This window comes from Pyxicephalus adspersus, chromosome 8 (genome assembly GCF_032062135.1).
Source record: "Pyxicephalus adspersus chromosome 8, UCB_Pads_2.0, whole genome shotgun sequence".
NCBI classification, from domain to species: Eukaryota; Metazoa; Chordata; class Amphibia; order Anura; family Pyxicephalidae; genus Pyxicephalus; species Pyxicephalus adspersus.
The window spans coordinates 50,991,619-51,004,781 of record NC_092865.1 but is presented as its reverse complement, the minus strand read 5'-3'; the positions used below and the strand labels follow the sequence as shown (position 1 = coordinate 51,004,781).

The following is a 13,163-nucleotide window of genomic DNA, read 5'->3' as shown; positions in this document are numbered from 1 at the left end:
CTGGTCCACCACTCACCTGACCTGGCCCCTTCGAACTATTATCTGTTTCCGAATTGGAAGAAACACCTGAAGGGGCAACATTCTGAGGACATTTCTGCCGTCAAAGATGCTGCCGATAGCTGGTTTGCGGCCCAACCAAAGGACTTTTATTTGAACGGTCTACAAAAGCTGAAACTATGCTGTACCACGTGCATCAGTCTCAGGGGGGAATATGTTGAATAAATGTGTTATTTCATAACTCTGGATCTCTTCTTTCTGGGCAAAGCCAGGAACTTGTCAGCACCCTCTTTGTGTATGTATGTGTAAATATATATATTTATGTTCTCCCCAGACCCTTTTAGCTGGGCGCACCACCTGGCACTTTTTTGGCAACCACCCGGCTGTTTTTGGGTGGTTACTGATGAGTTGGGTCAACATTCAGGGGCTTCCACCCGCCTAGAATTTCTTCCCACCCAGCTTACAAACATTTCTGGGTTGAGCATTATATATATATATATATATATATACACACACACACACTACATCTGTTACATTCAGACCCAAGAATGGTTTTACTTTCACCTCTAGGTCTCCTCCTCACTTTCACCTTATACTAGAGAGTAAAATGGGAAGAATCACACTGATGAGCTGATCTGTCCTACTGCTCTACTACCTGCATCTTTTTTTGCAAGACATTTGATTAGCTCCACGTATTGCTTCTCTCTAATATCTGCGGTACCATGACTGTACCGCTTCATCATACCAGTGAACTAATGCCTTAGGGAACACACTCCATGTAGCAACCTGCAGCAGCCCAAAAAGAAAAATGAACAGGGGTAGCAGTGAGTGATTTAGTACAGTTAGTTCCCGCCTGATGCCAAATGTAAAAATGTGGTTCTTTAAGAACTATCCCCGAGGTGTGAATGGCCAAGAGGCTGGCAAGGTGCCACGCTGGATCACTTGAGCCTGATAAGTCACATTCAGGTACTGACGATGCTTTTAATTTGATATCCATCTATGGATAATTTTTCTTCTAGATTTTGCTTTTGCAGGCAGTTAAGAGAATTGGTTGCTGATCACTAAAAAATTAAAAAAAAAAAAAAAAAAAAAAAAAAAAACGGTTTTGCCAACTTGTACATTCAAGCTCACCCCAACCCGCTTTTTTCAACTTAACAGAACACTCACATAACTCATATCGCCGTTGCAAAAAAAGAAAACGTACAGGGAATCGAGACGATCTCCCATGAAGCTATGCATGAGCCCACACGGTCACATGACATTGTGTAAGCTCCACCACCATCCAACACACAGCTGACCATGTGGCTTTAGCAGCTGCTTCTAAGATATAAGTGGGTCAGGAGATGAGATTTACCAGGATTGTCATTACCAACCTAATGGACAAAGTGAGAGTCTCTTCTTATGAAACAAAAGGACACCTAAAAATTAAAACAGCTGTTGACTTGTTCCTAAACAAAAGCAGGGACAGCTGAAACAGCTCCTTTTCTCTGACCAATTCAACATCAGGTTCCCAAGAACAGATTGGATTCATAGTATTGCCCCAGCCCAATTTGTCTTTTGTTGTTCTGTTGAAATTGAGAAAGTTTGTTTTTATTGCTGTTGTGTCATTGTTAGGGAATCTTTTTAAAAAATATTGCACTGCTGTCAACACTGCCACAAGAATGAAAGGGGGGAATCTACCCAATGGAACCACGCATACAGCGCATTACTGTATACATGTTAAAGCAGCCTTTCTTGGCCTTTTTTACATAGAGGAACTTTCTATATACACAGCTCACAGTACATTAGTGTGATGGTCAGCGAGAAGAATGTCACCCTTACAGATAGCCAAAAAGATCATTGGTGTCCATTAAAAGGACCCGAGGGGTACAAAAAGCTCATTGCTCAAGGAACCCTTAGCAACATCCGGAGGAACCCTGGTTCAGAAACACTTATTTTGCACAATAATCAGTAATGCAGTGAAGCATCTGGTCTATTGGAAATGAGCTACCAATGCCCACAGCAAACCTTCTACCTGCACCAGTTTCCCTCCCCAGTACACAGGGGATTCACCTTGGTGCACTGGTTTGTTGTGGTGAATTTGGGAGAACAACAAGGACCGGTATTTTATTGCACCACAAAGCACAGCTGTATTCCTTGCACACTGACAGGGGGCGGGTCATCTACAGATCCTGGATAAGGTCCATTGTTGTACATTTATCATTTGTATTCTCTGTTTCTAAAACAGAAAGGTAAGAATCCAGCCTAAAACAGTTTAGACTTTTAGTTCACCATTCTTCCAGCACAAGGAGGATGGGGGGGTCTGGGGGCCATTGGCAGATCTTTCTTTAGGCCTTTGGTGACCTTTCTAGGCTAGGACTGTGAAACGACAACCCTTCCTCTACATCACATTGCTACAGAGCACTCTAGTGCAATACGTTAAAAAAAGAGGAAGAATGGAAGAGGAAGCCAGGCTAAAGGTAGAAGAAAAAAGTTGGATCATGTAGAGGCAAATAATAATTACATAGCAGGTTGGGTTGAAAAAAAGACATAATTCTATCAAGTTCAACCACTTGGAAAATAAACATATCCCAGATATAAAACCCTATAAGACGTAGTTGGTCCAGAGGAAGGCAAAAAAAAACCCTGGTACAATCTGCTTCAACAGGGGGAAAAAATTCCTTCCCGATTTCATGAGGCAACCGGATGTTCCTAGGATCAGTCTCTGTTATCTTTACTTTAAAGCCCTAATACCCAGTTATATTCTGTGCTTCTAGAAAAGCATCCAGATTTTTCTTAAAGTAATCTAAAGAAGTTGCTGAAACTACTTCCTGAGGGAGCTGATTCCACCTTTTCACACACCTTACAGTGAAGAATCCCTTTCTTATCCGGAGCTTAAACTTCTTTTCCTCCAGACATAGAGACCCCTCTTGTCCTTTGTAATGATCTTACAGCAAATAATGGGGAAGATAGTTCTCTATACGGACCATTTATAAATTTATACAGGGTGATCATATCCCCCCTTAAACGTCTCGTAACAAGGGAGAATAGATTCAGTTCAGCTAATCTCTCCTCATAGCCGAGTTCCTCCATTCCTTTTATTAGTTTAGTTGACCCTCTCTGCACGCTCTCCAATTCCACAATATCCATTTTGTGAACTGGTGCCCAAAACTGCACTGCATATTTCAGATGTGGTCTGACCAATGCTTTGTACAGGGACAGGATGATGTCTCCATCTCTGTAGTCTTTTAATACAAGAAAGTACTTTGCTAGCTTTAAATATTGCAGCTTGGCATTGCATGCTGTTATTAAGTCTATTAACTAGAACCACCAGATCCTTTTCCATTTCTGACTCCCCCAAATGTATTCCCCCTAGACAGTATGAAGCATGCATGTTGTTAGCCCCTAAGTGCATACCTCTACCTCTAATTCCATTACATAGTTTGGTGTCATCTGCAAACACAGAAATGGTACTTTTAATCCCAAATTCTATATCATTTATAAAGATGTTAAACAGTAAAGGTCCCAACACTGAACTCTGGATGCAATCTTTAAGCCAGTTCTCTATCTATTTACAGAATGACTTTTCTAAACCTATCGACCCTAACTTGCATACTAACTGTCTGTGGGGTACAGTGTCAAATGCTTTAGCAAAGTCCAAGTACACTATTCCATGGTCTACCTGTTTACTTACTTCCTCATAAAAAGAGAGTAAATTTGTTTGACAACTTCGGTCTTTCTTGAAGTCATGCTGACTATCCCTTTTAATATTATTTTTTAGCAGAAACTTCTCTATGTGGTTAACAAACTCTCTATGACCTTTCCAACTATTGACATTAAACTAACCGGTCTGTAGTTACCTGGTAATGACTTTGCTCCCTTTTTGAAGATAGGAACCACATTGGCGTTACGCCAATTTATCCGTACCTTGCCAGTGACTAGAAAGTCTCAAAAAATTAGAAATAATGGCTTTGAAATAACCAAGCTCAGCTCTTTGAGGACACGTGGATGTAATCTGTCAGGTCCTGGTGCTTTGTCAACCTTAATTTTGCCCAACTGTTTCTCAACCATATAAATTCCATTGTGACTCATTTAAGGAAGTGACATTGCTATTATGAATTTGGACTTGAGCTCTGCCATTTTCCTTTGTGTACACAGAGCTAAAAAAAGTGTTTAGTAAATCCGCCTTTTCTTTATGCCCAGTTACCAACCAAACGACATTCTTTAAGGGTCAGATCTAATCTTTTTGCTATTAATATATTTTAAACAGTTTTTGGGGTTCGCTTTACTTTCTTTGACAATCTGTCTTTCATTTTGAAGTTTTCCACATTTTATCTACTTTTTACATCTTATGTTATATTCTTTATAGTTTTCAAGCAATAAAGGTGATCCTTCCTTTTTATAATTTTGGAATGCACTTTTCTTACATCAGCTGTGAGCCACATTTTAATTTTAGCTTCTACCCATTGGAATATATTTTTCAGTATGTTTATGTAGAACAGACATGAAACATTCCCATTTCTGTTCTGTGTTCTTTGAGGACAATATTGTCTCCCAGTCCAAGTCAAAGCTGCCCTTAATAATGGAAAATTTGCTCTCTTAAAGTTAAATGTTTTTAAATTTCATTGTGCCAAACACTGAATTTTGGATAGGCAGGAATAATCACATGACACCCCCTAAAACCACAAGTACTAACTAAAAGATATGGGTGGAGTGGGAACAGAAGGAAGGAGCTAACAGTACTCATGGTGCTCCCTATAAAGTCAACCTGTCCTTTTCTTACTACTTGGAAATTCCCAGACCAACTTAACCTTTTATCTTCTGGTTCAGCGGTGTGCCAGAGTACAATAATCAAAAAGTAGTTAGTCAGGGGGGGGGGCTGACTAACATCAAATTGTAGAAGTTTTTAAAATTCTACATAAATACATATTTATTTTAACTGCTAGAATTCAGTTGTGAACGCCCTAACTGCTGATAAAAGAACAGACCAAAAAGAAAATGAAAGTTGCACCACATAGCATAAACAGACTTATCTGTCAATTGCTGAGTATGATGTTTAACAGAATTTACAGATGTGATAGAAAAAGAAACTGAAGCATACAGTAAAAAAACTAAATGGAATATTTTACCACATTGAAGGTTGGGGGGATTAACAAGGACAATAGTGCTGAACAGGAGGGGGTGGGAGGAATACCTGAAGAATTGTCCTTGTTCAATTATCTCTGAGGCAACCCTGCATATTAGGCATTAGACAAATATTTACCCAGGTAAGACATTGTTACATTGTGTGCTGTGGTGTTTCATTGCCTTGAAGGTAAAGAAAACATGTGTCCCAAGAAAGCAAGAGAATAGAAATTGAAACCAACATCTTATACCTGGGAAAATATTAAGTGAATCGAGAGGTGAGCACATAAAAAAACAAGAGCAGTTAAGAGTCTATTGTTAAATAATGAAAAGGCTTTAGATTAATAATTGAAAAAACTGAGTGATTAGAAAATTAACTAAACAAATTTTTGGGCACAAAGAATGAAGATTTGGAGAGAAAAATATGAACATGAGAAAATAATAGAACATGAACAAGTTTATAGTGAAAACTTAGGCTGAAACCTGGTATATTTATAGAATCAGATACTTAAATAAATATATATTATTTATGTAATATATTGAACATAAATTCATTATATAAATATATGTATTATACACATAACATATATAAATATATTGAATATACATTACATAAATATTATACACATAAAATATATCACTGGATATATAGTATGAGGGATATATTGGTAGACATGTGAAGTGCAGATATATAAAACAAAAAGATGTATGAAGACCCTGGGGAGGAGACACACCAAAACATAACAATGTTGAATGTGATAAAGATCTTGGTCACAGATGCTGCAAATACATTTTATGGACAAAGCTTTAAAAGGTGCAGTGTTGGGCTATAAATAATGCAATAAAGTATCGCTCAGACTTGGAAATGATGAACAGAGATACTGACTTTGTACATAAAACCCATGATTCCAGGGCAGAGATATTAGGGCTGTTTGCGCTAGATCAGGATTATGAAATACACTGGTACCTCGGTATAAGTCAGCTTTGGAATAAGTCTAACTTGGTATAAGTCCTGTTTGGACATGAAAGATTTTGCTTGGTATACAACTATTTTACTAGAACTTGTATGGGTCAAAATGAGTCATAACACCACACGCTACCCTTTTAAACCTCTCGAGACAAAGCCACGACTGCCCACGAGCGTCCGTACGCCAGTTGCTACCATTCAGTGCACATCCCGCGCTATAACTCTCTGTGATATACATAACATCTCCTTCTCCTCCCTTCTCAGCACCATCCTAGTAGGTACTAGACTCTTCTCAGCAAGGTAAAGTGAGGGTAAATTTCATTTATTTCATCTAATTGATTTTGTACTTTAGTATTAAGCAGTGTTTAATTATTCTATACAAACCCATCAATGTATATTAATATCAATAGGATTTTTTTTCATGGGAACAGATTACTCATTTTCCTTGTATTTCTTTTGGGAAAAATTTGTTTGGTATAAATACTGTTTGGTATAAATCCAATAATCTGGAACGGATTAAGGATTTATACCAAGGCACCACTGTATATTTATATATATATATTATGCTTATACAATACAGCATATGTCAGGACAGAGAAGCAAGACACAAACACAGAAAGTTATCAGACACTAAGTGATGATGGGGGGTGAAAAGCGTAAAACCCTACAAACACAATACAAAGTATTGTTTAAAATAGACAGATTGTAAAATAGATAGTTTGGTTAAACAATGGCACTGCAAACCTGTACTCAGTCGTAAACAAAATGAAAGGCTTGCTTTATAGAAGACACCAAAAGCAAAAAGTACTCTCCTCATTACCAGATCATTGGTGGCACTTAATCTGACTTGAGAGGCAAAAATTTCTGAAGGAACCCCTAGCAATGTCTGGAGGAATCCTGCATGAGACACTGATCTAGAGAAATATCAGGATTCACTGTATGGGGTCCCAGTACATGAAAAAGGGATCAAGTTACCCGATACAGAGATTAATTAGAATATCTAAACCTAGGTCAATATCAATAGTAATTATAACACAATTAAAGATACAAGAAGGGGATTGCCAGGGTACAATAGGATGGATCAGGCTATGTTATAAAGAAAATTTTCATAAATTTTTTTGTGCAGATCTCAGAGCAGAGAATGATGGATGAAGCAATATAATAAAGAATTTAATCATACTTATTGCAGAGGATCTCTGGAAAAGGTCAGGATGGGTGAACTAATATAGGACGTTAATAGCATAAAAAGAGGAAGACAGGACAGCGAAGGATGGAAAAAACTATAATATGTACTCTGAATATTGTCAGGGAAATATATGTAAACTACATATATACTGTATTATATATATTATATATGTATAATACATATATACAATACATAATATAGAAAATTAGTAGGGGGAAGGGATCTCAGAATACAGCAGGAGGGATGCAGTAATACAATATAACAAAGAGGTAAATTAAGACACAGAAGGGGGTCAGGGGTCCCTCCAGGGACTGGGCAGATGGAGCAAATTGTCATGTTTTACATATGCAGACCTGGATGTACAATGTGATACAATGTGGGAGATATGCTGCAATGCATGTACAATAAATCATATTTGCAAGGGACACCAGGGTACAATGAGGGGTCCTTGCAGGGACAGACTGGATAAAGCTATATGATTATTACTACAATAGGAGTACTAGGAACCAGGTTTGTAGGGTGAGGGATGATGAAGATGGGGATTCATTATATATATAGTAAGGAGCCCTTCCAGAGATAGCGGGTATGGATGGAGATGTAGGATGTATAATATGGGGGGGAGGACCAGGATACAAGGAGCAGACATAGCCTGGATGATGAAGCTGGGGATATCATGATATATATATAGTGGGGGGTTCTTCTATAGACAGGCGGTATGGATGGAGATATTGGAGATATAGGATGTATAATACAGGGGGGTTACCAGGAACAAACATAGCCTGGATGATGAAGCTGGGGATAAAATTTTTTATATAGTGAGGGGTTCTCCTATAGACAGGCAGGCTGGATGGAGATATAGGATGTATAATACAGAGGGGGGTACCAGGATACAAGGAGCAGAAGTGGGCTGGAATATTGGATGTATTATATATATAGTGAGGGGTTCTCCAATAGACAGGCAGGATGGATGGAGATATATGAAGCTGGGGATATTGGATGTATTATATTTATAGTGAGGGGTTCTCCAATAGACAGGCAGGATGGAGATATATGAAGCTGGGAATATTGGATGTAATATATATATATATATATATATATATATATATATATAGTGAGGGGTTCTCCAATAGACAGGCAGGATGGATGGAGATATATGAAGCTGGGAATATTGGATGTATTATATATACACAGAGGTAGACTGAGGGCTCCTCCTATACACAGGCCGGAAGCTATGGACGTATTATATAGAAGGGATGGGGCCGGGGATGACAGGCCCCGCTGGTGTACACAGTACAGCAGGCCGGTGACAGAGCTGTAAAGAGGGGGCTGCGAATGTGTCTCCCCCGCCCCGGTATCCTCACACCCCGCCTCCCCTTTCTCCCGTGTCTTACCGGCGCTAGCTGGAAGTCTAGTATCTGTCTGTGTACCCCAGGCCGGTCTAGCTGTCCGCCGGGCACTCTGCTGTTCTCTGCTTCCTCCCCTGCCAACCCTTCTCTGCCCAACGGAAGTGACAAGCAGTCATGAGGCAGCTGACGTCACCCTCTCCTTCTGCACGCCTATTGGAGCGCTCGGCGGGGCGGGGACAAAGCTTAGTCATGTGATGTGTTGTGTCACCTCTTAGCCGCCATGTTACCTGGGGCCAGGTGTGGAAGAGTGTAAGGGGGTTTCCAGGGAAGGGCGGCCATAGGAGGGGGTATTGTGTCTGCTACATGGCTGAACATTGACAGCCACAGGCTTCAACCACTGGGTGGTTGGAGGAAGTCAAAGCTGACACTATAATCTGTAACTCAACAAAAACCTTTGCTTTCCTCCAGTCAGGGAGGAGTCACCTGCTAAGGGAAATGTTTTTTTGTTCTACAGCAAGGTAAACATCCCTGAGCAGATGTGTGTGAAATATGAATAAATATAGCCTTATATATACAATATGGAGGACATCTTGCAGTGTTCTCTTGACAAGAGATTTTCCCCACTTTCTGTTGACTCAATAGCCTAAGAAGTCCAGGGAAATCTCACTAATTTGTAGGAATTAGACCCTTCCCTACTTTATCCAGAATGAAAATCTAAACTTTTTGGTCATTACAAATGTAATTTACACTTTAAATATATAATTTGTGTAGGTATTAATGTCATTATTTCATTATTTTTCCCTCTGTTGTCTCTAAAGGCTCCCTATAGGACAATTTGTTTCCTTTCCAAGCCACATTGCAGTTTGTGGGGATATTTGGGACAATTCTCACTTCCAATCTGATCCAATGCTCGGTTTAAAAAGGATCTTGACATCTGGTCAATGATAAGTGATGGATTTTGGGGTAGACAGGTTGGAAATGTTGGGAAAATACACAGCATGTCATGTATATGAACAATCAATTATTTTGAGAGCTTCTATTGGTCCAGTGGTTCAGAAGGGCAGAATACTGTACTCATGTGATTGGTGTGTTCATTGGAATCAATCTGATGGGTCGGTCAGTGCAGATTTGATCCTTTGCAACCGGCATTTTTGGGGATGTGTCTCCAGGAGGGACTTCCTACAATAATAACAGTAGTATGGCAAGGGATCTTCACTCATTCCTTGTGCTGCTGTCACTCGGACAGGAAGTAAGGTGACATCTCCCCAATGGGGTCACATGGTACAATCTAAACAACACAATTCTTTACTCATTTCAAGTGAAAAAAATACAAAAAATGGGTGGACTTCAGGCTTCAAACCTGATTTTCTGCCCTGAACTCTGGGCGGATAATAAAACAAAAAAAAAATAGGTAAAAAAATAAGTCATGTATTTATTATAAATGATTACGTGTTTTTGGTAAATGCAGCTATTTGAATGACATGGTATCTGCCTTCTGTAATGCCCAGTATAATAGTTCTGATGATGGAGAAGGAAGACCCAATCAGGTGTGTCGCTTTTGCTGCTTCATTGTCCAATCACAGGCTGTATTGCCTAACTTCAGTAAAAAAAATAGTGTGGTCACCAACCTGTCCTTGCTTCCTCTTCCTTTTAGATTGTAAGCTCTTTGGGGCAGTGTCCACTCCTCTTGTGTCATTGTTTGTATCTGTCTGTCATTTGTAACTCTATTTAATGTACAGGGCTGCGTAATATGTTGGTGCTATATAAATACTGTTTAATAATATTAGTTAGGCAATGTATATGAAGGGGTTGCTTGGACAGAATTGTAGATCCTCTGGCTGGTAAAATAATTCTCATTTATGCATTTAAATGTTGTATTTAGCTGCCTTAACCGACTCTAATTCATGTGTCCCTATCGCAGGGGCCCCATTATAACTGTGTTTTTAATCACTTCCCCTGGCCCATTTCATCCTCTATAACCTAACCCTGGAGTAGGAGATATTTGAAAATGATTTCCGTTTTCACTCTTTAGTGATCATGCTTGAAAACGTCTATATTAGATTTTTTTAGACAAATGTAACAACAAGTCCCCCTTGTCTGCTGAGAAAGAGACTCTTCTACACGTGCTGATCCCCTGGGTCCCCCCACCATGCTCAATGGTTTTTCCCGCTGACCTCCACTCATTTTAGAATACTATAGTAACGTGGTGGTCAGTGGGAGGAACCACTGAAGCTACAGGGGAGATCCACACTCCTAGAAGTGTCCATTTCCTAGAATATTGGGGGGGGGGCAACTGATTTCCACACTCACCTCCATGGTTATTTCTCATTCAGGGTCACTTTATATGGTAATAGTAGGCTACTGAAATGTTACCTTGTTACTGAAGCACCATGTATGATGTACAGCTGCCATTTCCTTATTAGAATACTTGATTTCACTTTTGTTAATTCTTTGTTACAATTTAGTGCTGCAAATCCCAAGCAGCCTCTTTGCAGCCCCCCTACAATGGACACCCATGTTAGTGGTATTTGCCTCTTATAATACCCTGTATATTAGATTTAAGGTTGGTGGAGGGGTTTATGAGGAGTGCTGCTGCTGCTTCATTGTCCAATCACAGGCTGTGGGTGGAGAGGTGACCAGGCTGTATTTACCTGGCCTTCCTTCCTGGTTGGATTGCATGGTTTCTCAGGGTGGGTATCTTGATGGTGAAGACAGTAGATCCTGCCTGTGTTATGTATTCTGAAATGACCCATATAAGTGACAACATAGAAGTATAATTAGAGCCAAGGACAAGGTGTTGTCACCCTTAACAGCTAGTGTCTGATAATGGCAGACTGCAGATTAAAAACCAACTTTGGGGTAGGGGGAGCTCATTGTGCCCACCGTGCCCAGCCCACCCTCTGCTAACTATTACATTTCTATTAAGATAGGACCCTTTGACACTACAGACCCAGATAAAAAAAAGTGGAAATCAGTCTGTCACATAACTGTGCTTCCAGGTAAATAGTAAAAATAAGGACCATGATTACCTAGGGGCAGTGAAGAAAGGGGGGAGTATAGGGATCTCAGCACTCCTTTGTGCAATGCACAGGCTGTTGGCTTTGCAGTTACTTTCCCATGCAGCTTAAAACTTTCATCTTCATTTTTTTCCCACAATTATGGGTGACCCTGTTCATGGTGTGCGTCATATATCCAGGGATTGGCCAGGCAGAGATCAAAGGTTTATATATTGCTAGCAGTACACCCAACAACATAGCCACTTTCTCATGCTCCCGGTGCATGTGATCCCTAGATGTTTAGCTCGGGTCGTCACATCAGAATATGATCAAAATACATAATCAAATGTATTTTATAAATGTAGACAGGGTGAATACTTGACTTCAACCTCTTTCATTCACCAGCCCAGGCAAAACAACACTCCTAGTATTTTTTAATTTAAAAGCAATCTACGGGCCACTCATTTCTTTGGTATTTAATATTAATATAAGATTTACATGTGAACGAGATCTAAACTATGTTATCAATGAGGGTTAAAATTTATGTTGAGGTGCAAGTTTTTATCTGAGCATTAAACATTTTTTTTTCTGCTGTGAGGGCTGAGATTTTCCCCTTAGTTCCTGTCCACCTGGCACTGTGTTACCAGACAGGAAGTGAAGCAAACTCTCCAACAGCAGCACATCATTCTCTTTCTATATGAATGTTAATTTTTTTTCTTGCATTGGAGTTTTGCTGCCCTCTAGAGTTTAGAATTGGCATTACATTTACGCAAAGGAAGGTCATTTACTGGATCACAGAGAGGAAAGGTCTTTAGCAGACAGCAGAAGGTTCTAAACCAAAAAAATGGAGTTGGAAGGTTGTAGCTGGTCAGGTACATGCAACAGAGGAACAAGGTTCTAAAATGGACAGCAGCAGAGGAACATCAAAAAATCAGACAACAGAGGAGGGGGGTCTTAGTTGGACAGCAGAGGAGAAAGTTTTTAAACAAGACAGCAGAAGAAGAGAGTCTTAAAATTGACCACAGAGAAGAAGGATCTGAAATTGGACAGCAGAAGAGAAAGGCCTTACACTGGATCACAGACCGGAAAGGCCTTTAGCAGACAGCAGGGGAAGAAGGTCATTAACTGGACAGCAGAGGAGGAATGTTCTAAACCAGAAAGTGGAGAGGGAAGGTTGTAGTTGGATAGCAAAAAAGGAAGGTTTAAGCTGGAGATTGGAGAAGGCTCTAAAATTAACAGCAGAAGAGGAACATCCTCAAGCAGACGACAGACCAGGGAGGTCTTAGCTGTTCAACAGAAGAAAAAGGTCTGAAACAGGAAAGCCGGAAAGAAAGGTCTTAAACCAGACAGAAGAAGAAGATGGTCTTACAATTGACTACAAAGGAGAAAGGTCTGAAATTGGACAGCAGAGGAAGAAGCTCTTAGCTAGACAAGAGAGGAAAGGTCGTTACCTGGACATCAGAGGAGAAAGGTTCTAAACTGGACAGAAATGGAAGAAAGTCTTTGTCCGGTTCTTTTAGGGTGTCTCCAAACGGACCATCAGAGATTATTAATTATTATTATTATTA

General features: G+C 39.8%; 1 protein-coding gene across 1 annotated transcript in view; it reads right to left on the bottom strand.

Annotated features, from left to right (window-relative positions):
• Positions 1-8,787, bottom strand: part of RAB7A (RAB7A, member RAS oncogene family) — a 31,184-nt gene extending 22,397 nt beyond the window's left edge. Inside the window, exon 1 of the mRNA XM_072420561.1 lies at positions 8,645-8,787. The gene's annotated coding sequence lies outside the window, so the exon portion shown is untranslated. The remainder of the gene's footprint in view (positions 1-8,644) is intronic.
• Between the last annotated feature and the right edge of the window lie 4,376 nt (positions 8,788-13,163).